At 45.3% G+C, this 24,135-nt stretch overlaps 1 long non-coding RNA gene across 1 annotated transcript in view; it reads left to right on the top strand.

The window, feature by feature from the left end:
* Positions 1-24,135, top strand: part of LOC118238464 — a 50,922-nt gene that overhangs the window by 15,314 nt on the left and 11,473 nt on the right. The window contains exon 2 of the long non-coding RNA XR_004768892.1: positions 19,364-19,541. This is a non-coding gene — a long non-coding RNA (uncharacterized LOC118238464). The remainder of the gene's footprint in view (positions 1-19,363; positions 19,542-24,135) is intronic.

A 24,135-nucleotide genomic window follows, 5' to 3' on the forward strand; every position in this document is an offset into this window, starting at 1 on the left:
TCTATGTACTGCCAACCAGTACCATGGCAGTTAACCAGCAGTAAAGAAGCTTCCTGGTCAGTACTAACTTGATTTCTTTATATTCCGTGGCCAATGTGTGTAGTGTCTTCAACAATGTTTTCTTACCATCAAGTCTGGTGAGCAACAAAGAGGAATGGCAATAGCCTGTATTGCTTTGGGGGATCTCTGGGACACCTCTGACTAATAACTCAATGGGAGGTAACCCAAGCCTGGCATTGGGCTGTTTATTTGGCAGCTTATGTCTTCTGGGAGTGTTGTTATTGCCCATGTAGGGTAACTCCAATTACATTCTACACACACACACACACACACACACACACACACACACACACACACACGCAGAGAAAGAAAGAGAGAGAGAGAGAGAGAGAGAGAGAGAGAGAGAGAGAGAGAGTTATGCTAGGCCTTTGAAACCTCCAAGACCACGTGCCCAGTGACACAGTTTCCTTCAACAAGACCACACCTCCTAATCCTTCTCAAATATTGCCACTCTCTGGTGACTAAGCATTTAAATATATGAACCCTATGGGGGCCATTCTTACTCAACCCACCACACCACTTAACCACACCATTTAAACATCTTTCTTACATCACCTGTGTTTCCTTCTCCTCATCCTTATTTCCTTTCTTCCTCCCTCCCATTCTTCCTCTCTCCTTCTGAACTTGAACTGGTGATTCCCCTGCCTCAGCCTTCTAAGTGCTAGGACTATAGGTGCTAGGGTTATAGGTATACACTACCACATCTAGCATATATTTTTTGTCTGAAAAAGTTTATGTAGCATAGATTATCCCTTTTTGACAATTTCCAGGAAAGCTCCAATCAGTTCTTGACAATGGGTAGGTGTTTGGAAGGTGACGCATGCATATCTTTCTTAAGTCTGTTGTTTTCCAGAGTCCCATGTCTTGTTTTGTTGACTGGGAAAAGTCTTCTTCATAGAGAATTCCTAATATAGCACCATAAAATTACACACGACTTAAATTACTCTTATCCCTTTGCCCCTGATGTTTACCATTTCCTCATTTCTCATTCCTTTTTTTGTTTTCTTTGCTGTATATCCAAATGGTTATAATTCTGTTTCTTGTCCTACAACCAAGGATTTGTCTGTTTGTTGAGACAGGTTCTCAATATGTAGCCCCAGCTGGCCTGGAACTCACTATATAGAGCAGGCTGGCCTCAAACACTGCCTGCCTGTTATTACTGAGTTCTGGGATTAGAAGTATGTGCCATGACTGGTTATTTTAAAGGGTTTGTGTGTGTGTGTGTGTGTGTGTGTGTGTGTGTGTGTGTGTGTGTGTGTGTGTGTGTGTTTGTGTGTGTGTACGTACGAGCGTTCGTATGCGTGCACACATTCAGGTGCCTGTCCTGGTTGGTTTTTGTCAACTTGATACAAGCTGGGAATAGTAACCCCAACTGAGAAAAACCCTCCATCAGATTTACTATAGGCAAGACTGAAGGGCATTTTCTTGATTAGTGATTGATGCAGGAGGTCCCATCCCATGTTGGGTGGTGCCACACCTTGGCTGTTGGGCCTGGGTAATGTGAAAAAGCAAACAGAACAAGCCACAAGGAGCAAACCAGCAGAAGTCCTCTGTGGCCTCTGCCTTAGTTCCTGCCCTGACTTCCCTTCATGATTGACTGCGCAGGACATGTAAAGTAAAATAAACCCTTTCTTCCCCAGGTTGCTTTTGGTAATGCTGTTTTATCACAGCGATAGAATCCCTAAGTAAGATAGAGCCCAAGGACACAGAGAGCATCAGATCCCTTGGATCTGGAATTGCAAGCATTTTGAGCTGTCTGATATGGGTGCTGGGAACCAAACCCGAGTCCTCTGAAAAAGCAGCAAGTGCTCTTAACCACGGAGCTAGCTCTCTAGCCCCATAACCAATTTTAAGTGTTTTGTTCAATTCATTCTTCCTCCTTCCCTCTCCCTCTCTCCTTTCTTTATTGGGGTGTGGGGCAACACCTCTCCTTGAAGCCTGAGTGACATTGAGGTCTTCATGTTCAGTCTCCTGAGTGCCTTTTTGTGTTAAATAATAATAACATTTGAGGGTATGGCGTTCTCCCTCCCACCTCTCTCTAATAATGCTCTCCTTTAAAAAGAAACACCACACATGCCGACTTTCTTCTTTAACTATAGGGATTTGGAAGGGTTTTTTTTTTGTTTGTTTGTTTTGCTTTTTGAGACAGGATCTAACATAGGCTAGTTTGGTCTCCAACTCATTTTGTAACTGATGCTGGCCTTCAATTCTAACCCTTGTCCTCCACCTCCCAAGTTCTGGAGTTATAGGTATGTGCCACTAGGGTTGACTAGGAGATTATTTTTCAATATCCAAGTGCTTAGGATCTGAAAAACCATTGTTTTGTGCAAAATATTGATTTTTTTATTTTTATCACACAGAGAGCAGAGAACATAGACAGAAACCCTTCTGATCAAAATTCTAGTTGGAGATTTTTCTTTGTTAACTAACATTTGATTGATTTTTTATCCTTTCTGTCCTTTGATACTAACAGAGCTCCCATCACTGCCTGGCATGTGAGCTAGCAGGCACTCAGGTCTGTTTCTAGCCATAGATTTTTCTGTGACTGGGCAGTAGTTAAACTGAGTTGATCCTGCGCAAATTCTCTCTGTCTTTGTTAATATTTTTCCTATCAGTCATTGAAAGCAGGGTGTTCTAAACCCGTCTATACCTGTGGGTTCAGCTATTCCTCCCTTCATTGCTTGTAACTTTTCAAAGTATTTTGAAGACCTAGTGTGAGTTGCAGGCACACATCCTTTTGTCTTTTTGTTGCTCTTTGCTTCTGTTTCTCTTTCTCTCCATCTTTTCCCTCCCTCCCTCTCTTCTCCTTCCTCCCTTCCTCCTCCCTCCCTCCCTCCCTCTTTTCTTTTTTGAGACAAGGTTTCTCTGTATAACAGCCCTGGATGTCCTTGGAACTCACTCTGTAGACCGGGCTGTCCTCGAACTCCCAGAGATGCACCTGCCTCTGCCTCCTGAGAACTGTACCACCACCACTGGTCTGCTTTTGTTTCTTGAAACAGGGTCTCACTCTGTAACCTAGGTTGACCTGGAGCTTACTATGTAGCTCAGGATGGCCTCAGACAACACTCCCCCTGCCTCACATTCCCAAATGCTGGCGTCACAGCACTTTTATTATGAAAAACTAGTCACATTCTTTGTCTTAAAGTCCACTCTATGCCTCAGATACTTTCAGCCTGTCTATGTCTTCACACTAACAGTGTGTGACTCCTCTTCATATCCAGTCCAGCAATCTCTGAAACTTAATCAAGGCACTCGCCCATTAACATTCCACATAACTGTTGTGCAGTACTGCTGGTTACATGCCTCCTGCTTGAGCTTGCGACACAAGGAGGGTGAGTTCCACATGTCCATATTTGATTTGATTTCCTGTTCCGACTTTAGCTATGCTTTGTATTATTTCTTTTAGCAGTTGTTCAGGGTACTTTCTAATAATGATCCCACGTTATGAGCAGTAATAATTGTTATTAATTGCTGTCCATGCTATGTGCTCTTGTCTCACCACAATATATTAGTTTAAAATTTAATTACATTTATTTGTGGTGTGTGTGTGTGTGTGTGTGTGTGTGTGTATGGAACTCAGGGCTCACATATGCTAGACAAGCACTCTACCACTGAGCTGCATTCTCAACCCAACAAGCTTTTCTTTTGCTTCAGATTTTTAAAAAGGAGAGCAGTGTGGGGACATGGTTCAGCCAGTGAAGTGCTCACTGTACAAGCATGAGGACCTGAGTTCTGATTGCCAGCACCTATCTAAGAAGCTGGGGTGGCAGCATGCATCTTAACTGGGCACTGGGAGGCAGAGATAGGAGAGATACCTGGAACTCTTTGTCCACCTAGTCTACCTGAATTGATGAGCTTAAGGTTCAATGAGAGACCCTGTATCAAAGAATAAGGTGGTGAGTGATAGCAGAAGACACTCATGCCAACCTCTGGCCTCCACATACATCCATGCACATGGGCATATGCAACCTCTCCACTCCTAAAAAAGATAGCATTGTGATGCCTTGGCCCCCATTGCTTCTATAACTCTCTGCAACTTGTCCATGTGTGGGTGTCTGCCAATTCCCATCTACTGCAAGAACATGCTTCTCTGATAAGGGTTGAACAAGCTCAGCTCTATGGATATAATAATATGTCCTTCAGAGTCCCTACTATGTTTTCCCATGATCTATCTAGTCTCAGGTTCTTGGCCTCATTAACAGTGTCAATTACGGGCTTCATCTCATGGAGCTGGTCTTAAAAAAAAGTGGTTGGTTACTCCCATAACATTTGTGCTCTATTGAACCAATGAGTATATCTTATAGGCAGGTTGTTATTGAAACATACAGGGTTTGTAGCTGGGTGGTTGCTTTTCTCCTTTAGTAGCATGTACAGGATCTTCTAACGCTTTGGACACTGGTCCATAGGGGCAAAGCTCCTAGTTGGGCACCAGCTAGATTTTTCCATGTGGTATAAGTAGATGATGTCTTCAGCAATAGCGTCTTACCATCAGGTGGTGGAGAGTAAACACTAAGGGCATAGCAATAGCCCTTAGTGTTTGGGGGGGTGGGTCTGTGAGAATCCTTTGGACAATGACCCAAAAAGATGTAATCCCTTTTTCATACTGGGGGTTCTGTTTGGTAGCATATGATGTCTAGTTGGGGTATAATAAGTCCATTAGGTAACTCCATTTAAATTCTTTCATATATGTATATATTTTAGGAAGCTTCTATAGTAGTAGATTTCCATATGGTTTTTCAAAAGGCCTTTCGAGTTAGTCATTCCTCTCCATAGTCTCTCTTCTATCCTGTCCCCATTCCTCTCCCCCTTCAATTCTGTTCTAATTTCCCCTTTATTGCTTTATAAAACTATATCTCTTGCCCCTCCCTAAACAGATACCTTCCTCCCCCCAGTCCCTTAACAGCTATATAATATCCATAGGTATTTTGATTGGAACACACATATCTGAAGTTTATTTATTTATTTTTTTTGGTTTTTCAAGACAGGGTTTCTCTGTGTAGCTTTGGAACCTATCCTAGCACTCGCTCTGGAGATCAGGCTGGCCTCGAATTCACAGATATCCGCCTGCCTCTGCCTCCCAAGTGCTGGGACTAAAGGCGTGCACCGCCAATGCCCGGCATATCTGAAGTTTAAAAGCTAACATTACCTATGAAAGAAAACATATGACACACATCTGTCTTTCTGGGTCTGGGCTACCTCACTCAGGATGATGGTTTCTACCTCCATCCGTTTACCTGCAAATTTCATTTTCTTAAACAGTTGGATAATATTGCATTGTATAAATATACCATATTTTTATTATCCATTCATCAGTTGATAGATATCTAGGTTGTTTCCAGTTTCTGGCTATTATGAATAGAGCAATAATGACCACAGATGAGCAAGTGTCTCTGTAGTAATATGTAGAGTCCTTTGGGTATATGCCCAAGAGTGATATAGTCAGATCATGTGATAGATGTGTTCCCAGCTTCCTGAGGGAACTTTACTGATTTCCAAAGTGACTGTACCAGTTTGCACTTTCTTTTTGAGACAGAAGTCTTGTCTTGTAATCCAGTTTGGTCTCAAAGTCATGATCCTTCTGCCTCTACTTCCTGAGTGCCAAGGTCGACACCACTGTGTTCTTCTTAGTATGTTCCTTGGTAGACTTATATGCTAGAATAAAAAATCCTTAATTCTTAACTGATATATAATGTTTACACTTAAAGTTTTTCTTTGAAAATTAAGAAATTTTATTCTTAAACAATGATATTTTTCCTTTGGGTTCTGAAGGAAAACATTGAAATAGCTCACTTCAGGTAATTTTGGCTCTGAGAATAGAGGAAATTATGTTTACAGAGATGTGTGGGCTGGCTGGGTTCAAGGGTGGGGGTCTGGGAGGGAGTGGCTTCTGACCCTCTTGGCCTTGATTAGGGTAGGGCAGGCAGCTGTCTTGGATGGTGAGAAGGCATGAAGATGGGTACCTGATACCTGGACCCTTTGTTTGAAACAGGGTCTCACTATGTGGCCCAGCCTAGGCTTGAACTCAAGATCTTCACAAGTCCTGGGGTTATGACATGCACGCGGCTGGCATGTGCAGGCACTTTGAGACTAGAAGGAATAATAAGCAGGTACTGAAGACCTGCAACTTTGCATGTCAGGGGCTTGAGGCTGAAGCTGCAGGACTTAGCTTCTTTGCCAGGAGAATCACTTCAGATAACAGTAGGGACCTGGGTTCTCTCATTTGTAATCAAACTATTATAATCAAGCCTTTTCTTAAGTGAGTCAGTCCTACCTGTACCATGGCCTTCTGGATCACCGTGGTGGCCTTCAGAGGCAGGCTTGCCTGATGGCCCCTGTTCTTTCCCATGTCTACCTTGTTGGATGTAGGACCTTCAGGAAAATATTATAAATAAACCAAATGAACCGGAATACTGCCGAGCGCTGGAGATGCACCAATTCTCAGCTCACGGCTCAGATGTTCTGGCATGGTTATTAATAGCCCTTCACTCTCTCAATAGTGACCCAAAGATTCAGACAACAGATTGTAGAGTTACTCTAACACTTCAGCCCATACTGATACCTGTAGGCAACAAAATGGCTTGGAGGAGATGGAGCTGGCAGGAGGGGGCTTCTCCCATCTGTATCTCCAGACTCATCTGCACCTACTGAAGCCTGGGAAGAAGCATCGCAGGGCAGTATTCCACCTGAACATACTGTATACTCAGCTGACATGAGTCCCAGGGTCCTACCAGCACTTACAGGCACTTTAGAGGGTGGTTTGCTTCTCCTCTTGGTGACAGGAGCCATCCTCACAGATACCTTAAAGTAAGAGACCAAATGACTGTAAGAGCCATGGAGGACACCCCTGGTAAGGGGTGTAACACCCAGGCTGATCCCTGGGGGCTCTCTGTTGTGTAAAAAGCAATGGCAGCATGGGGAGGTTGGCACCTAAGTGTGAGGCTGTGGGCCTTGATGGCACAGTTCTGAGCTCCTCAGGTTCATCTGTTGGTGGCTCTGGGTCAGTGTTAACAAAGATGACAGGGGCACAGAGGGTGAGGTGAGCTGCAGTACACCTGGGCCTGTCCTCAGTCTCTATCATGGTTTCTATCATGGCATCTGGGCTCCAATCTGAACATTAGATGCCATACAAAACACCTTCAAAAAAAGTAAATGGCAGGGTCAGGATAGCTTCAGGCAGGACCAATTTGTGAGCTCGGCTGTCACAATGATGGATTTGACAGATTAACCCTTGGGCTCAAGGGACCCACTGCTGTGGGTGGGGGTGGGGATGGGGTGAGCTGGCCTCTCTCCCTCTTCCTGGATGCAATTGCCTTTGTGTGGAACCCTCTGTCTCCGCAGACACACCCCTGGGCCAAATGTTCTAGACCCCAGAAAAGTGAAAACAGGCTATTGCCAAGACAAACAAGGAGGCTGGAGGCAGCACTTGCACTATGGAGTAAGTCAGGGCAGGGGCGGAAACAGGATGCTGTCTGACTTCCAGGTATTCTAAGTGTCTGCAGCTTTTATTTTTATCTTTTGAAAAAGACAGCACTGTTGTAAAGTCTAGAAAGATAAACTAGGGCTTCACCCTTCCCCTTTGAAAGGGCCCAAGCTGGATTCTTCCAGGCTCAGAAAACCCTGGCCATGCCCCTTGACCTGCATCTGGGGAATGTGGGGGCCTTCCAGGCAGCCTTCTGACTGCCACTCTCTGAATGAACAGACCATAATGGGTCAATTCTCTCCCGTCCGCTATTTAAAACAACGGGTTCCTTCCTGTTTCCTATGCTGACTGAGGCTTCTTCTGTGTTAAAGAAAAAAAAAAGAGAGAGAGAGAGAAACCCCGGAATACAGTGTCTCTCTGAGACTGAATGAGCGACACAGCTCGGGGCTGTGTCACAAAAGCTCCTGTTTTATCTGTACAGATGGCTCTCACTCGGTGTTGAGTGCCTGGCTTTGTGACGTCATTTCCCAAATACTTGGCTCTTTAAACGGGAGGAAGGGGGAAAAGAACTTTCTAAGCCAGGCTGGAATCTTCTAAGAAATAAAACTGCTTCTGTAGTTCTGTGTTGCAGTTTTGCAGAAATCTCTGACCTGCAAATGTTCCTACCAAGAGGTAGGAGGGTAGATGCACCCCTCCCCCCCACATACCCCGGAAGTGAGGATGCCCTATACTCTGATTCCCACCCCCCTAGTTTTGTGAGAGACAAAGAGAACTCTAGTTACCTACTGGGAATGAGCTCCCTGCCTGCCCCCATCTCAAGGAAAGGCAGACAGGGGGAGGAATTAGTGTGGCATTGGAGGGTGGGGTAAGGGCAGGCCTAGGGGAGCCTGGCTCTTTCTCTTTCTCTCAGATTGAGTGGGAGGAAGATTGGAAGAGAAGCCACATTTTCTTGAGTTGTGAGTTGAGAGCAGGCACAGTTTTCCTGGGGGACACCACCTGACTGGGCTAAGGGACACCTAGATTGTTGCTTTCCTGGCCTTGCATAGCATGGTGGCTCTTGGGGCCTTGCTTTCCTTACGAGGGACAGTTAGCCTTGGAGTGATTAGAACCCTCAGTCAGTCGCTCACCAGCACACTGAGCCAGTAACAGCTTGGGCTGCATAGCAGTTCCAGGCTGTAGAAACTGCCACCTCCATGGATGGAGGTGTAAGGGACACACCTGGATACACACTCAGCCAGGGAAGCAGGCTTCAGGTGGTGTTGTATCAGGTCATGAAGAGAAAGGAAGGCTTGAAGGCTGAAAAGGAAGGTACACATTCCCAGCAGAGGGATTCTAGGAGGAAGCTTGCAGGTGTGTGGGTGGGATGACACTGGCAGCCGGTGCCAGTGTGGCACACTCAAGTGCAGGTCCTAGTGCCATGTAGACAGCTTCAGGCACAAAGAAAGAGGCAAGTGTGCTTAGAGTGCTGCGTGCATGTGTGTGCACCTGTGTTTATGCGTGTGGGTGTGACCTGGGAGGAGCCTACGACAAAAGCTTTAAAAGTAAGATGGACAAGAGGGTGATGACACATACCTATATTCCAACACCCAAGAGGCTGGGGCAGGAAGCCATTCCAGAAAGGCTTATGTAGCAAGGCCCTGTCTCAAGAAATATAACATTATGTTGGAACCAGACTAAGGAAAGTGTGGTTAGCCAAAGAAAGCCCCCAAAATAATGTCTTTAAGCGTTGAGGTACCTAAGAGTTACTAGGAAGAAATATTATGTGTTTTCGTTTATTTTGGGATGGAGTCTCTACTGTGATCTTCCTGCCTCTGTCTCCAGAGTGCTGGGGTAACAGGTCTCTGTCATGGTGCCTAGCATTAGACATGTACTTTCAAGATTGCATCCTGCATTCTGTTTAGGGAAGAGGGGAGAGGATCAGTCAAGAGGCAACTATGTGGATCTCAGACTGAGTGAAGAGAAGGAGATGGGGAGTCTGAGCAGCCACACACGCATGCGTGTGCACGTGCTATACATGTACGTGTGTGTGTGTGTGTGTGTGTGTGTGTGTGTGCGTGTGTGTGTGTGCGTGTGTGCGTGTGTGCGTGTGTGTGCGTGTGCGTGATGGCTTCAGGTGGGCAGAGAAAGAGGAGAAGGTTTGGGGATTCAGCACTAACCCAGGTGCTGAACACAGGAACTGCAGGAAGATAGGATGAGCTCAGCTCAGGAAGCTGAGTTTATGAGATAGCAGTACCAGGCCTGCCCCAGGGCTTACAGACCCAGGGACCAGCGGCTGGACCAGTAGGATCATTGTTCCAGTCATAGGAGGTAGAAGATGGTCTGGTAGGGGTTGAGAGGAGGAGATGGATATAATCAAAACATATTGTATGCAATTCTCAAAGAACAAACAACAGTCTAGTAGGAGAAATGAGAGAACCTTTAATTCAGCCAGAGAGGGGAAAATGGGGGAAGCAAGCTCATTTCTTATTTGTTTTTAAAAATAGCATTATTTATTCATTGAGACTTGCTTCTTGGCTACCCTGATGTATAGGGTTCTTGTGTACAAATTGATGGTACCTCATGATTTAAGAATGAGCGGGCAGGTTTGAAATGCAGGGTGATGAAGTGGGATGCAGGTGGAAATCCCATTGGCTTCACAATTAGACCATATTCTCTGATCAGTTTTGTTAATAGCAAACACTGTTTGGTTTTGGGAATAAAAACATCTAATTGATCAAGAGAAAGGAAGGAGAGGGTTTCTAAGTTTATCTAGGGGATAAGGAAGGTGAAACAGAGTTAAGGAAGCCACTGCATAGAAATCATTTGTACCACACACAGAGACCACAAGCAGAGCCTCTGGAAGACTCCTCCGAAGAGTTTCTTTTGAAAGCTGTTCCCTGCCTCAGGTCTACAAGAAGGAAAGAATAGCCTGGGGTAAGGGGGCTCCTTGGGCCCCCATGATGGACCCCACCACATGGCTCTGCTGTGTCTCACTTTCAGGAGGCTCTTTTGGCTCACCTCATCTTCATCCAACTTTTCGAACATTTAACACCTGTTATTCTCACACTCATGAACTTTTTAAAGAGGAAAATAAGCCAAATGGAGAAGTTATAGACCGCAATACCCCTCTATAGTGGGCTGAACAGGTAAGGAAGGAGAGGCTATGATTCATTTTTATAATCATAAGAAATTGGAATTCCATCCCATGGTTATAAACTGTCACTCCAGACTGGCCCAGGCCCCAAGTTCTGGTGGAATGAGGGTAACTGGAGTTCTTCAAATCACTGTTTTTCAAAGTTGGATTTCTGTGTCTTTCTCAGAGTTAATCTGCAAACTGGGTCTTTCTTTCTCGTAAGTTCTGTGCCATCCCCCACCCCCTAGCTAGCCCAGATAATGGTTGGGGCGGTCCCCTTGCCTGGGAAGATACCCAAGGGGGATGCTGACAGTTTCGTGGCTTCCTTCCTCAGCAGACTTGCAGCCCTCGGCCCCACAGATGTTCTTTCTGGGTTTATTTTGATAGCCCGTTTTAAAAACAGTTCATATCCACCAACTGTTCAGATAATAATATTCTGAGTGGCAAGCAACTGTGATTATTTTCGGCGTTGTTTGTCCTGACAGGCACAGCTCAGCTGGAAAACACGGGGCCAGGGGGAGTTCCCTTTTCTTACTCTTCCCACTGAGGCTGGTATGCACCACAAGGAAGTCTCCTTTCCAGTGTGCTCTCATATGTGAGACCCATGTTTCCTGGGGTGGAGAGAAGGAAAAAGAAAGCCAGATGGAAGACACCAGTACCTTTCCCTCAATGCTAGACCCCCTGACCACCAACACAAGGAGTTTGGCATGCAGCTCTAAAGTAAAGGAATCCCTTCCAGGGCATACCCCCAGTGATCTGAATGCCTCCACGAGGCCCTGCCTCCTAAAGGCCTTGCTAAGGGTGGAGGAGCTACCTGAAACTGATTGTTTCAAGCCATCTAAACCCAAATTATACTTCCCGTATACCCACTGCAGGCTCAGGAGGCCCTCAGCTTCGCCCCCAACATATAAAGATCCCTGCAGTTTTCCCAGGCACCCATATCCAGGTTTGCTGGCACCTTTGGCTGTTTCTCACTCTTGTCATCCAATGTCAATCAAACTTAGCTGATATTCTTGTGATTAAAAAATTATCTATTTTATTGTGTGTGTATGTCTGCAGAGGCCAGAAAAGGGCATCATATCTCTTTGGAGTTACAGGTATTAGTGAACTGCCAGACATGAGTGCTAGCATCTAAACTCCTGTCCTTATGATTGAATCGGAAGTGTTCTTAACCACTGAACCATCCAGCCCTCTTCGTGTGATATCTTAAATCTCTTGCTTCTGTCTCTCCTCCATGTACACTACCTCCACTGGCAGGGTCTCAATCATCACTGCAGCCATAATTCCTATAACTCCATGGCCTTCTGCCTCTCCCTCTCCTTTAATTATACCTTACACTATTTGCTATTGGTAGGTCCGGTTTCCTAAAGTTTTACCCATTGTGATGTCTCCACTCAAAAGCCCTTAACAATCAATCACCTTCTGTGTGCAGAGTGGCATCCCAGGACTTTTGTAGGGCAGGCCCATCCTTTTGCATGCTGGGCTCCCTTCCTTTCTCAATCTCATGCTACCACTCCATACAACTTCTTCCCAGTGTTAGGTCTGGCTGACCAGGCACACCTGTGCTGTCTAGTGGGACAGCTGTGCAGTCAGTTCCAGGAGGTGCCCACTACTCCACTGTCTATGTGAATACACTCCCGGCAGTTGTATGGGCCCAGCCCGTGTAACCCCACCTTTGAACATAGTTTCAATCTGAAGCAGTCTCTTCTCCTTGCTCTACCTCTTGAGATGGCAGAGCTCTCCAGAAGCCATGCCACCCATCAAGTTTCTTATGATAGATCCTGGCTACAGAGGCTAGATCTTGTTGGTGATTCTTTGAAGAAAAATGATACCGAAATATTTGCAATTTTCTTTCTATTTGTTTGCTGAGCTTTCTTGCATAGAACACAAGAGCCTTGGAAGATAGAGCCATAAAGTGTTTTTTTCTGCATGCATCTGCTGTCATTATTGCTAGCTGGCACATACTATTTTAGTTAACTCTCCACTGCTGTGAAACTCGGCTCTCCCTGAGAAAACCTACTTTGTCATGGCTTGAACATGAACAGTCCTTACAAGCTCCTTCCTCTGTCTGAACACTTGGTCTCCAGCTGGTGGTGCTGTTTTGAGAGGTTGGAACTTAGTGGGTATGTGGCCTCCCCAATAGAAGCAGGCCACTGGAGGTGGACCTTGAGGTTTTATCGGCTTCTCTGGGTTCAGGCTAGAGCACTCTGCTTGTTGATCTACTAACATGTGAACATGCCCCAGCCAAACATTCCCACCACTGTGGGGCTGTCCTACCCTGCCTTCCTCACCATGATAGAAGACTGGCCCCAAACTGTTAGTCAGAATAAATCCTTCCTTCCTTGCTTCTGTCAGGCATTTGGCCACACTGATGAGACAAGTAATCAAGAAAAACTTATAAAAAGTAAAGCTTTTATTTTGCCTCATAGTTTTGGACATTTCTGTATATAATTGGCTGTATATAATTGGCTGGTGCCATTTCAGATGAGTGTAGTGGAGCAAACCAGCTTCCTTTATGTCTAGGACACCAAAGAGAGTCCCATAGTCCCTTAGGATCTAAAGACCCAGCATCAGGCTTCACTTTCAGTTTCCAGAATGTCCAGACATGGGTGTCTGGGGGACATACGATTAAAACTCTAGTAGGAAGTGCTCAGCAAACCTTGATGGATGGATGAAAGAACTGATTGGGTTGCCTTAGCTGCACATTTTGCTAATTACCTCTGGTTGTGTTCAGCACTCTGCCAATCATTGCCTAGGACAGGTGGGTGTGGGTGGAGGAAGACCTGGGTCCTGTCAGTAGATCAGTTGTGCTTCACATCCTGAGGGCCGGCAGAAGATTTCACCTACCTTAGGACAAAAATCTATTCTGAGGCCACCAAGTTAACTCAGCAGGGGAAGGTGGCCAACACTAAGCCTGATGATCTACAGTCAATCCCTGGGGCCTACATGGTAGAAGGAGAGAAGTGAGTCCTACAGTTGTCTGTATCAGGCTTTCTCTTTGGGGCCACCAACCAGCTCCCAAATCATGACACAGGAAATTCTTATTAGTTATGAATGCTTGACCTTAGCTTAGGCTTCTTTCTTGCTAGCTCTTATAATATAAGGTGTTTCTCTTCACCTACGTTTTACCTCTGGGCTTTTCATCTTTCTTTCTGTATATCTTGCTTACCTGCTTCCTCCAGTGTCTGGCTAGCTGGCAGCTGCCTGGCTTTGGGCCCCAGACACACCCCTCTCATTCTCCCTCATTCTCTACATTCTTCTCCTTCTCTCTAGAGCCTAAATTTTTCCTCCTCCTTATTCTTTCTGCCTGCAAGCCCTGCCTATCCCTCACATGCCTAGATATTGGCAGTTCAGCTTTTTATTAGCCCAATCAGGTGCCTTAGGCAGGCAAGGTGAAATCAATGCAACACATCTTTACATAGTTAAACAAGTGCAGCACAAACAAATGTAACACACCTTTACACAGTTAAAGTCATATTCCAGTATTCCACGATAGTTGTCCTCTGACCTCTACATTTGCTCTGTGGAACACACACACACACACACACACACACACACACACACACACACACACACACACACACACAAATTAGTATGGTTCACAGGCATGTACCACTCATGACAGCCCCCAGCCCTCTGTTTTAAAAATTGAAACAGAAACAAACCATGGATATAGCTTAGGAAGGTAAAAGTCCCAAACTCTCTAAGAGAAATAAAATGATGCAGGATCTTAAGGCACTTTTCACAACCCAGAGCCATCCTGTTCCACTGTGGGGCAGCCTCTTGAGGAAAGAACTGTGCAGCAGAGGCCACCCCTGGTGGCTCCGGAGCCTAGGGAGAGATAAGATGGCCGAGACAGTGGCCTGCAGTGAGGACCAGGCTGCAGCCAGCTCCTGCGTGGAGCTCTCTGCTGGTCACCTGCTTTTTGCCCCGGCTTCTTGATCTTCAAGGCCCTCTCCAGCCTTCTCCTTTAGAGACTCTGACTCAGCCGGCCCTGGAGTCCCACGCGGCTTGCAGGGAGGGGCGGTGGCGGGGGTGGGGGGCACTGCATGCGCATTTATTCTGGGTTTGGATATTTAAAGAGCTGGGCAGGCTGTGCGACATTTCGGAAGTGCTTGGGAAGGCTTGGGTTGCAGACCAGGCTTTTCTTTAAACAGCTATAGACATCCTGTCCCCATCTCTCAGTCCACAAAGAGTAATTTTCTTTCCTAACAATCTGACTTGGGTCCAGCCCATTGTGTAGGCCTCTCAGGCTCCCGGCTGTGCAGGCCTGGAGGAAGCAGGTGGCCAGTGGTGGGACACATGCCCAGCTACGACCCAGGCCGGCAGTGGGTCCCTATCCAAGTGCGACCTTGCTCCCTGCAAGGAAAACTTGGCATGGCCTCCCAGGCTACTGGGCTGTGGGGGCTGACTACCGCCAAGTTCCACAGGGCACCTGGGCCAGGGCTGGCCCTGCACCTGGGGTGGGAAGAATGAACTCTCTGGGCCCTCAGGGGTGTTGGCATGGGGATCAGCCAAGGGGCCCCTGGGGATGCTGGGCAGCGCAGGCTTCCTCTTTGGGATTTGCTGTTTTCCCTGGCTCAGGAAACTGCACCAAAAGCTGTGACTTTGTTCCCAGCTCCCTGCGTCATTTTTACTATTTGAATGGCCACGTTGGGCTGTTTTCAGGGAGGTGCCCGCTTTGTCGCTTTTCTCAGTCAGGATGTTGTTTGCAATGGATTTCGTCAGACTGTCTGCTTTTGTTTTCCCTCCCCAGTGCACATGCAGGAAGCCTTCAGAACCCGTGGAAGCAGTGAGCTGGAGCGGCTGCCTGAGTGGGCGTGCTTTAATTTTTCTCTTATGACATTTATTGTTCTCATTGCGGTTTTCAGAGGTCATTGCGTCCACATGCTCATTATAGAACATTTGAAAAATGTAGAAAGCGAACACAGGTGATCTGCTCCACTGGCAGGAGAGATACTATTAGCACATGGTGATAATGGGCCAGCTTTAATTTCAATTGGGCACCTTCTGCACATGCCTTTAAGAAACATGCCTTTTATATCCAGTCCTGTCCTTACTTCCTTAGGGTCGTTTCATGCCCTTCTATGCTGGAAGCCGAGTTTAAACCTTTGGCGATCTCTTTTGGCACCCCAGCAGAGCAGTGACTAAGACCAGCCAGTACCAGGGAGCAAAGAAGTTCCATAAAACTCTCAGATCTAAATTTAGTTTTTAATTGCATTGGTATTTATTTGTGAGTAAGCATTTGGAGGTCAGAGGACAACTTGCAGGAGTCAGTTCTCTCCTTCCACCATGTAGGTCCTGGGAATCAGACTCAGGTGGTCAGGCTTGGCACAAGTTCCTTCACCTGCTGAGCCATCCAGTGGGTATACATCTGCCCCAAATCCATGTTTTAAAGTAAGCCAAGATGGGTGGGATTTTGTCTTTTTTTTTTTCTTTAATGGTTTGCACATTTCTTGGTAGCAAATAAGGGAAACATGCAGACTAGCATGGTTAAAAGTGCAGGCCCAAGCAAAAGAGGTCTGGGTTCATGCTTAGCCACAGCATGCCTCAGTTTCCCCTTCTCTAAAATGTTAACAATACTACCTGATAAAGTGTGGGTAAGGATTAGCTGACTTAGAGACGACTGTCTCTGGCATGACATTAATTAGCACTCATAAAAACTCTGGAAGTTCCTATTATGGGCTGGATTGAGTCTCCTCCAACGCTGCCTGAAAGTCATGTGACATCTTCACCCCAGGACCTCAGAGTGAGACTGTAGTGGTTAGTTTTCCATTACTGTAACAAAATACCTTAGATAATGAACATATAAATAGGAAAGGTTCATTTTGTTCCTGGTTTGGTGAATCCAGTCCAAGATCAGCAGGATCATGGGTTTGGGTCTTGGGAGGGTGTACTGAAGGATAATGTTGGGAGCTTGCCTATCTCATGGCCAGAAAGTAAAAGAAAAAGAGGCTGGGGTCCCACAATCCCTTTCAGGGGCATATTACCAATGGCCTAAAGACCTTTTACTATGTCTCACCTTTTAAAGCTTCTAAAACCTTCTGCTTGCACTGTTCTGGGAACCACACCTCCCACACTCCAGTCTTCAAGACATTCAATACTTAACCTACTCACATTTGGATTTTGACTTTTGGCCACTAGAACTAAGAAAATTAGCTGGGTGGTGGCGCCACACACTTTTAATCCCAGCACTCAGGAGTCAGAGGCATGCAGATCTCTGAGTTTGTAGCCAGCCTGATTTATAAAATGAGTTCCAAACCCTGTCTCAAAAAACCAAACCAAACCAACCAACCAACCAGCCAACCAGAAATGAATTGCTATTATTTAAGCAGTTTGTATGGTCCACGCATCAGTGACAGAAAACCAATGACTCCATCCACTACTAAATGAGCTCTAGAGGTACTTGGTTGTGAATCCCGAACAAACTAACCCAATTCCTTAGCAAGAGTAAGAATGGTGCCTCATTGTTTTGTGCCGCCGAGATCCCCATCCTCTGCTCCTTGTGATCTGAGGACTGCATCGCACTGGAAGCTGATGAGCTATGTAGGAAGAAAGCCCTACATAGGCTGAACAGTTCTCGCCCAGCTTTGCAGACTCTCTCCCCTTCCTGGGGAGACTGGTGTCAGTGTGTTGTCCTCTGGCTAGACAGGACTGATATGGCTGGGCAGAGAGAGAAATATAAGGAGGAGGAGGAGACAATGAACTCAGGGGATTGCAATCTGAGGCCCGGTAGAGAGCAGTGTAGTCTACATTGCACTGAGGATTTGTGGAGACAGGACCACCCATTTTGGTTTGAGATAGAGGTTAGAACTAGTAGCTGGCTGCTTTGCTCCTTTGATTTTCAGCTTGAACCCTGATATCTGTCTCTGGGGTTATATTATTCCTGTTATATTGACTACTAATGTAACATAAATGTATCTTAGGTGGGATCTCAGCTGTAAGACATAGCTGTGGACAGAGCAAGCTACTGAGGGAAGGTCATGCAAAGCCTGCTTAGGTCAAGATGGTGAAGCTGGCCCTCTGGCTTCTCTTAGGAGCATGGAAGTTGCTGCAGGCTCAGGGAGTTTTAGTGTTTTGAGTCAGGGTCTCACTGTGTAGGCCAGGCTTGAGTGGAACCCTCCTTTCAGTCTCCTATGTACTAGAATTGCAGGCATGCCTTGCCTTTTAGGGTAAGAACATTTTCTGTCTTCTTAAACTTCAGTTTTGTTCTTGGGCCACCTGAATAAGCAAAGCGTTTGTCTTCTAGGTCAGCCCCCTTTCAATCCCATTTTCCCAGGAGACAATCTTATACATCTGGCTAATAACTCTCATTTCATTTTTCCAAACTCCATTAGAGAGAAATTATAATGAAGCTCAAACACTCGACAGGTTATACATGGGAAAGACCTTTGGCTTTTTAAAAACACATTTGAGATGGTTGGATGAGTCTTGTGACAGATACATCATGGTGCAGCCCTGCTTCAGGCTGCAGGGGGTTCCTGGCACCGGCATTGTGCCTTCTACAATGTTGCCAGGGAGAACGATTGTCTTTACAGGAAGAGGGGGAATTAGTGTTATATGCAAAAGACACACTGGCAGTGCCGGGTTAAAATGCAGACCCTTTGAGCCTTGTCAAGGTGGAGACATAATCACACAAGAGCAAGCCCGGAGCAGGCTCCTCTCATGCAGGGTTGCCGGGGCAGAGCAGCAGAGAATTTATCTACTGCCCTCTGCACCTGGCTCTGTGCCCACGAGGTTTGCAATAGGAGTACTTGAAACACTGATCTAGATGCCCTGAGTTATGACAGGCACACTGAGGGAATAATGCTGATTCCACTCTTTTTTTTTTTTTATTAATTCTCTGCTATAGAAAGTTAATTTAAAAAATACAAGCATGGCTTTGTATTTATTTAGTTGGCTGGTTTGTTATGTACATGCAAACATCTGTATGGTACATATAATTAGTAAATATTAATAATGATAATATCTATTACTAAGTGAGCTCAGGTTCCTAGGAAAAGAGTTACACACAGATCATCTCTAATTCTCTGCAAGGCCAAAATTACCACACTCACTTTTAAGGATGGAGAACTGGGGCTCTATGTGGTTCAGAAGGTCACTCAGTTGATATGTGGTATACTGGGATTCAGTCTAAGTTTTAAAGTAGTATTGGTGGTAGGGTGCATTTATCATTTTTTCATATCTGACACAAAATACCCCATAGGAACAACTTATCAAAGGGAAAGTTTGTTTTGTCGTATAGTCTAGAAGATCTCAGTCCATTACGGCCGGGAAGGTATGGCAGAGTTCGTGGTGGCAGAAACATGGTCAAGGATCAGGAAGCAGTGAAAGGGAAGGCTGGTGCGGTTACCACCCACCCTACTCCCACCCTCCAGTGCGCATGCGCTCCTTTTACTTTGTCAGGTTCCCACCCCCGGGGTGCTAAAGTCCATCATCATGGAGGTCTTTCCCTTTCAGTAACTTCTTGGTAGAAATCTCTCAGACTCCCCCAGAAGTACACCTCACCAATCTCCTAGGTGATTCCAAATGCAACCAAGCTGACAATCAGGACTAACCATTCTACAGGTGGATGAAGAATCTCTTGGCGTCTTCTTGGCAAACTCTTCTCCACACCCCACTACTTCCTTCCCAGACTTCATCACGGTCAAAGGAGAATCATGGGTAATAGAGCAAAGCTGATACCCAGTTAGTTTTGATTGATTTGTATATCCTTTTATTAAAACATCATTTCTTCTTCTTTTTCTTTCTTTCTTTTTTTTTTTTTTTAGCTTTTGTTGTTTTTGTTTTTTGTTTGAGTGTTTGGCCTACATATATGTCTGTGCTCCACATGCATGGATGGTACCCGCAGAAGTCAGAAGAGGAGCATGAGGAGCAAGACGAGCATGTAGCATGAGGAGGTTCTGGAATACAAGCTGAGGCAGGAAAGAACACAGGAACCCCAGCATGGTGAGGATGGATGGTGTGGCCATTTTATGAAAACATAGGCTCTTCAAATCAACATGAAAAGCATGGGCCTCTCTTAGGTCGGCCGGGTCGCTGTTCAAGGGGGCAGTGCCTGTGTTAGTGAGATGGTTGGACTGGTTTCACATGTCCCAGGAGCTACAGCTGAGGTAAAAGGCAGCCCCATTCCCCCCTCTTCGCATGCCATTCCCTGTAAAGCTCTTCTCATTGGTGAGCAAGGTGAAGCTGACTGGGGAGAAAACCTCCGGTGTTCTGTCCTTACCAGTCACTCCCGATGAGAGGCTCTATAAATTAATAAATAAATAACTAATAATAGGAACCCTTTCTCCTGAACCCACCATTGAAGTGCTCATTTTAGCTGATGGATATTGGAATTGTTTGGTCACAACAAAGAATTGAGCATTCTCTCGGCTAATTGATCACTTTATTACTATTTAACATTTTAATTCATTACAAAGTTGCTTGCTCTGCAATCTACTTTGTCTTATATTAGTATATTTTCCATAGATTTCTTTCTCTAATAGTTATCAAGGAAAATCTGGTTTTCATTTTCATTTTGATTGATTTGTATATCCTTTTATTACAAGATCATTTCTTGAAAATCTTTTTTAGTTTTTTTTGTTTGTTTGTTTGAGTGTTTTGGCTGCATAGATGTCTGTGCTCCACATGCATGAATGGTGCCTACAGAAGTCAGAAGAGGGTAACATGTCTCCCAGAACTGGAGTTACAGATGATTGTGAGCTGCCATATGGGTGCTGGGAATGGGACTTGGGTCCTCTGGAAGAGCAGCCAGTGATCTTAGCCATTGAGTCATCTCTCCAACCCCTCAATAGCACTTCTTACTGGCAGCGTATAGTTGGAACTTGCTTTCTGATGTACTCTAACAATCTCTGTGTTTTAATTGAGGTCTTTAGATTATTTTACATGTAATGTCATTGGGACGTTCTGCTTTTGTGTTTCTGACTTAATCTGGTTTTGTTTCCCTTTTCTTATCCTTCTGCTTTTTATTGGATTATTTGAATTTTAAAATTATTTTATTTATAAATTCTCAGCTTTAACTGTTTGGCTTGTTATCTTAGTGTTTGATGTGGTTTTTTTTTTTTTCATGTATAGTATAAAGTACACAGTGGTATCTTTACTCAGTAAGGTTCAAATGTGCCTTTTTGGCCATCATGGTCCAACCTTAACCTAATACCTTCTCTAGTAATTTAAAACACACTGCGCAGGTGCAGCCAGACTTCAGCACTGGCCAGAGCTTCTTCTGTCTTAACTCCAACCTATCTGAAGGACCTCCGCTTCTCCATCATCCCTCCTAACCATTTCTGATTAATTTTTTTAAAACTAGGTGTACGAAAAGGTGGGAGAGCTTATCCACTCACTGTATTGGTTGAGAGAAAGGTCTGAGTGAACAACATGGAATTTATTATTCCACCTAAGACGTTTCTAGGTTGGGTGACAGTAATGTTTGGCAATTCAACAGGTCACGAGGTCAAAGACCTACATTCCTTCCATTACTCTTCTTTGCAATGACTGAAACATTCCTCTTAGCTAGTTCCCTGGGATACCAGGACTGCCAGCAGTTCCAGAAACCTCACCCACGTACAGTGGGGCTCAGCATTCACTGTCCAGTTCTTCTGGCACTTTTATTTTAGGAGTGAAGCTTTGTTTATGCCCCCCCAGACATCTTTTCACTGACCAGAATGGGGAGCTAAGATTTCCAGGAGAGTGAATCCCCAGGTGGAAGTCCGGGCTGTTTATAGAGAAGGGGAGATAGATGGTGTGGAATAAGCCCAAACCACTGCCAAAGGGCCACAGGAACAAATGTTTCAATGACTAGGACAGAAAACTGACTCACTCAGCACTACACACAGCTGAGAAAGGAACTCACCATTCCTACTGGAAGTATCCGCTCCTAAAGCTACAGGCTGAAGTGGCCTCGATCTTTTTTTAGATCACTGAGATTATTAAAAATATAAAGAGAGAAAAAAAATTAGAGCCCTTGCTGCTGGTATCTTTCAGGTGTCTCTTTGTTGTAGAGATCGCAAACAGAAGCAGAATCCACCCTCCCCTGCTTCTCAACTCTGACTCCTCTTGCTCCCAAGCTGGTATCATCCCAGGTCATACAGAGTTGTTCTCTCCTCTGCCCTCTTTGAAGACATGAACTGTACACTAGCAAACCTTAACATAGTGTTATGATATTCTTCTGGGTGCTCTAGGAAGTGTGTGTGTGTGTGTGTGTGTGTGTGTGTGTGTGTGGGGTGTGTGTGTGTGTGTGTGTGTGTGTGTGTGTGTGTGTGTGTGTATTTTGTTTCCAGTGCTTGGAATCTGATTTATGTCCTTCCATGTGAACTAATCAGACTATCTCTGAGCTATGTCCCTAGCTCACAAAGAGTTACTGTTGTTCTCAATTAATAGTTTGGGAAACTGAGGCACAAGCATGTTGGAGAATTCATCCTTAAGCTGAAAAGGAAGAGTTGGGGTTGGCATTCTTAGCAGAACAGATTTTTTTTTTTTTTTTTGCTGTCGCAACCTCACAGAATGTGTCATTTCAGTCCTGGGACCTTCTGGAATCTTCTGTCCATAACATTGTTGTGAGGTAGCACCAGCCTAACTCGGGCTCCCTGTTCTCTGCCTTTCCCTCATGGTATGAGGACTCTCAGGCTTGTGGACTTCCCTCAATCACCTTTCTTGGAGATAGCTGTTGGAAGAAAACTCTCTACACCTAAGAAAGCCAAATGGTACTCAGGTGCCCTAATAGCTTTACCTGTCAACTTGACACAGCCTAGAGTCATCTAAGGGGAAACTCTTGACTGAGGAATTGCCCCGATCAGATCAGCCTGTGGGCATGTCTGTGAGGGATTGTCTGGATTATTTATTGATGTAAGAGGCCCCAGTCCACTGTGGGTAACACCATTCCCTGGGCTGGTGAGCCTAGGCTGTATAGAAAAACCATCTAAGCAGCGTTCCTTCATGATTCATGTTTGGGTTCCTACCCTGACTTCCCTCAATGATAGATTATGACTTAGACGTATAAGACAAGTGCCACCCCCTCTACCCTGCACCCAAGTAGCTTTTGGTCAGAGTGTTTTATCACAGCAATAGAAAGGAAATGACAACACCAGGCATCGACAGTGCAGTCAAAGCCCAGCAGAAACATTTCCCCAAAGCAATCAACCTTGCCCTGCATGGCTGCAGAGAAGACTGACCAACCATTTCCCATCACTCAACTACATTCAGGTTCCACAAATTCTTACTTTACCACTAACGGCCCTCAGGAAAAACAAACAGTTTATGTCTCCTTAGAAAAATGAAGCTGCTAGAGATTTTAAAATGATAGTACTTTGTAAATGTAGAATTTATAATGAGCAAGTGGGGAGGGGGAGGGGAGAAAACAGAGGTCACGACTGGTTCCTACCTTGGTTTTCCCTTTGAGGGAGTCTCTGTAGCTCAGGGTGGCCTCAGGTTCTCAACCCTCCTATTTATCTTTACCTCAAAAGGGCTGGTATCACAGGCACGTGCCACCACACCCCTGGTATATCAGATGATAGTACATGAGGAACTGGGCAGAGCCAGGCAGCCTTAATCCTTTTTAACTTTTTATTTATTTATTTATTTTTAGTTTTAACTTTTTTAAAAATTAATTTTTCCTTTTAAAAAAGAATTTAAATTAGAAACAAGCTTGTTTTATATGTCAATCCCAGTTCCTTCTCCCTCCCCTCCTCCCCTGTCCCCCACCAATCCCCTTTCTCATCCCCTTTCTGCTCCCCAGGGAGAGCGAGGCCTTCCATTGGGGATCTTCAAAGTCTGTCATATCATTTGGAGCAGGGCCTAGACCCTCCCCCATGTGTCTAGGCTGAGAGAGTATCCCTCTGTGTGGAATGGGCTCCCAAAGTCCATTGGTGTACTAGGGGTAAATACTGATCCACTATCAGAGGCCCCATGGATTCACCAGACCTCCAAACTGACATCTTCGTTCAGGGGGTCTGGATCAGTCCTATGCTGGTTTCCCAGCTATCAGTCTGGGGCCCATGAGCTCCCCCTTGTTCAGGTCAGCTGTGGGTTTCTCCAGCCTGGTCTTGACCCCTTTGCTCCTCACTCCTCCCTCTCTGTAACTAGATTCCAGGAGTTCAGCTCAGTATTTAGCTGTGGGTGTCTGCTTCTGCTTCCATCAGCTACTGGATGAAGGCTCTAGGATGGCATATAACTTAGTCATCAATCTCATTATCGGAGGAGGGCATTTAAGGTAGCCTCTCCACTGTTGCTTAGATTGTTTAACTTTTTGTTTTGAAGTAACTGTTGGTTAACATGAAGTTGCAAGATAACACCTGGAGATCCCAGGAGCCAGGTGTCCACTTGGCCACAGCAATACAGTATTGAAACCAGAAGGCTAGCCTTGGTGTATACCATATTGCATGTCAGTGTTGGGTTGTTACATGTGTACATGTGTAATCATCACTGCAAGCAGGATGTGGAGAACTCCATCACACATGACCTGACTCCTCATCCCCACCCGAGGGCAAACACTTGTCTGTCCTCCACCTCTTTAATTTCATTGTTCTGAAAATATCCTATCAATAGG

The sequence above is a fragment of the Cricetulus griseus genome, chromosome 3 (genome assembly GCF_003668045.3).
Source record: "Cricetulus griseus strain 17A/GY chromosome 3, alternate assembly CriGri-PICRH-1.0, whole genome shotgun sequence".
NCBI classification, from domain to species: Eukaryota; Metazoa; Chordata; class Mammalia; order Rodentia; family Cricetidae; genus Cricetulus; species Cricetulus griseus.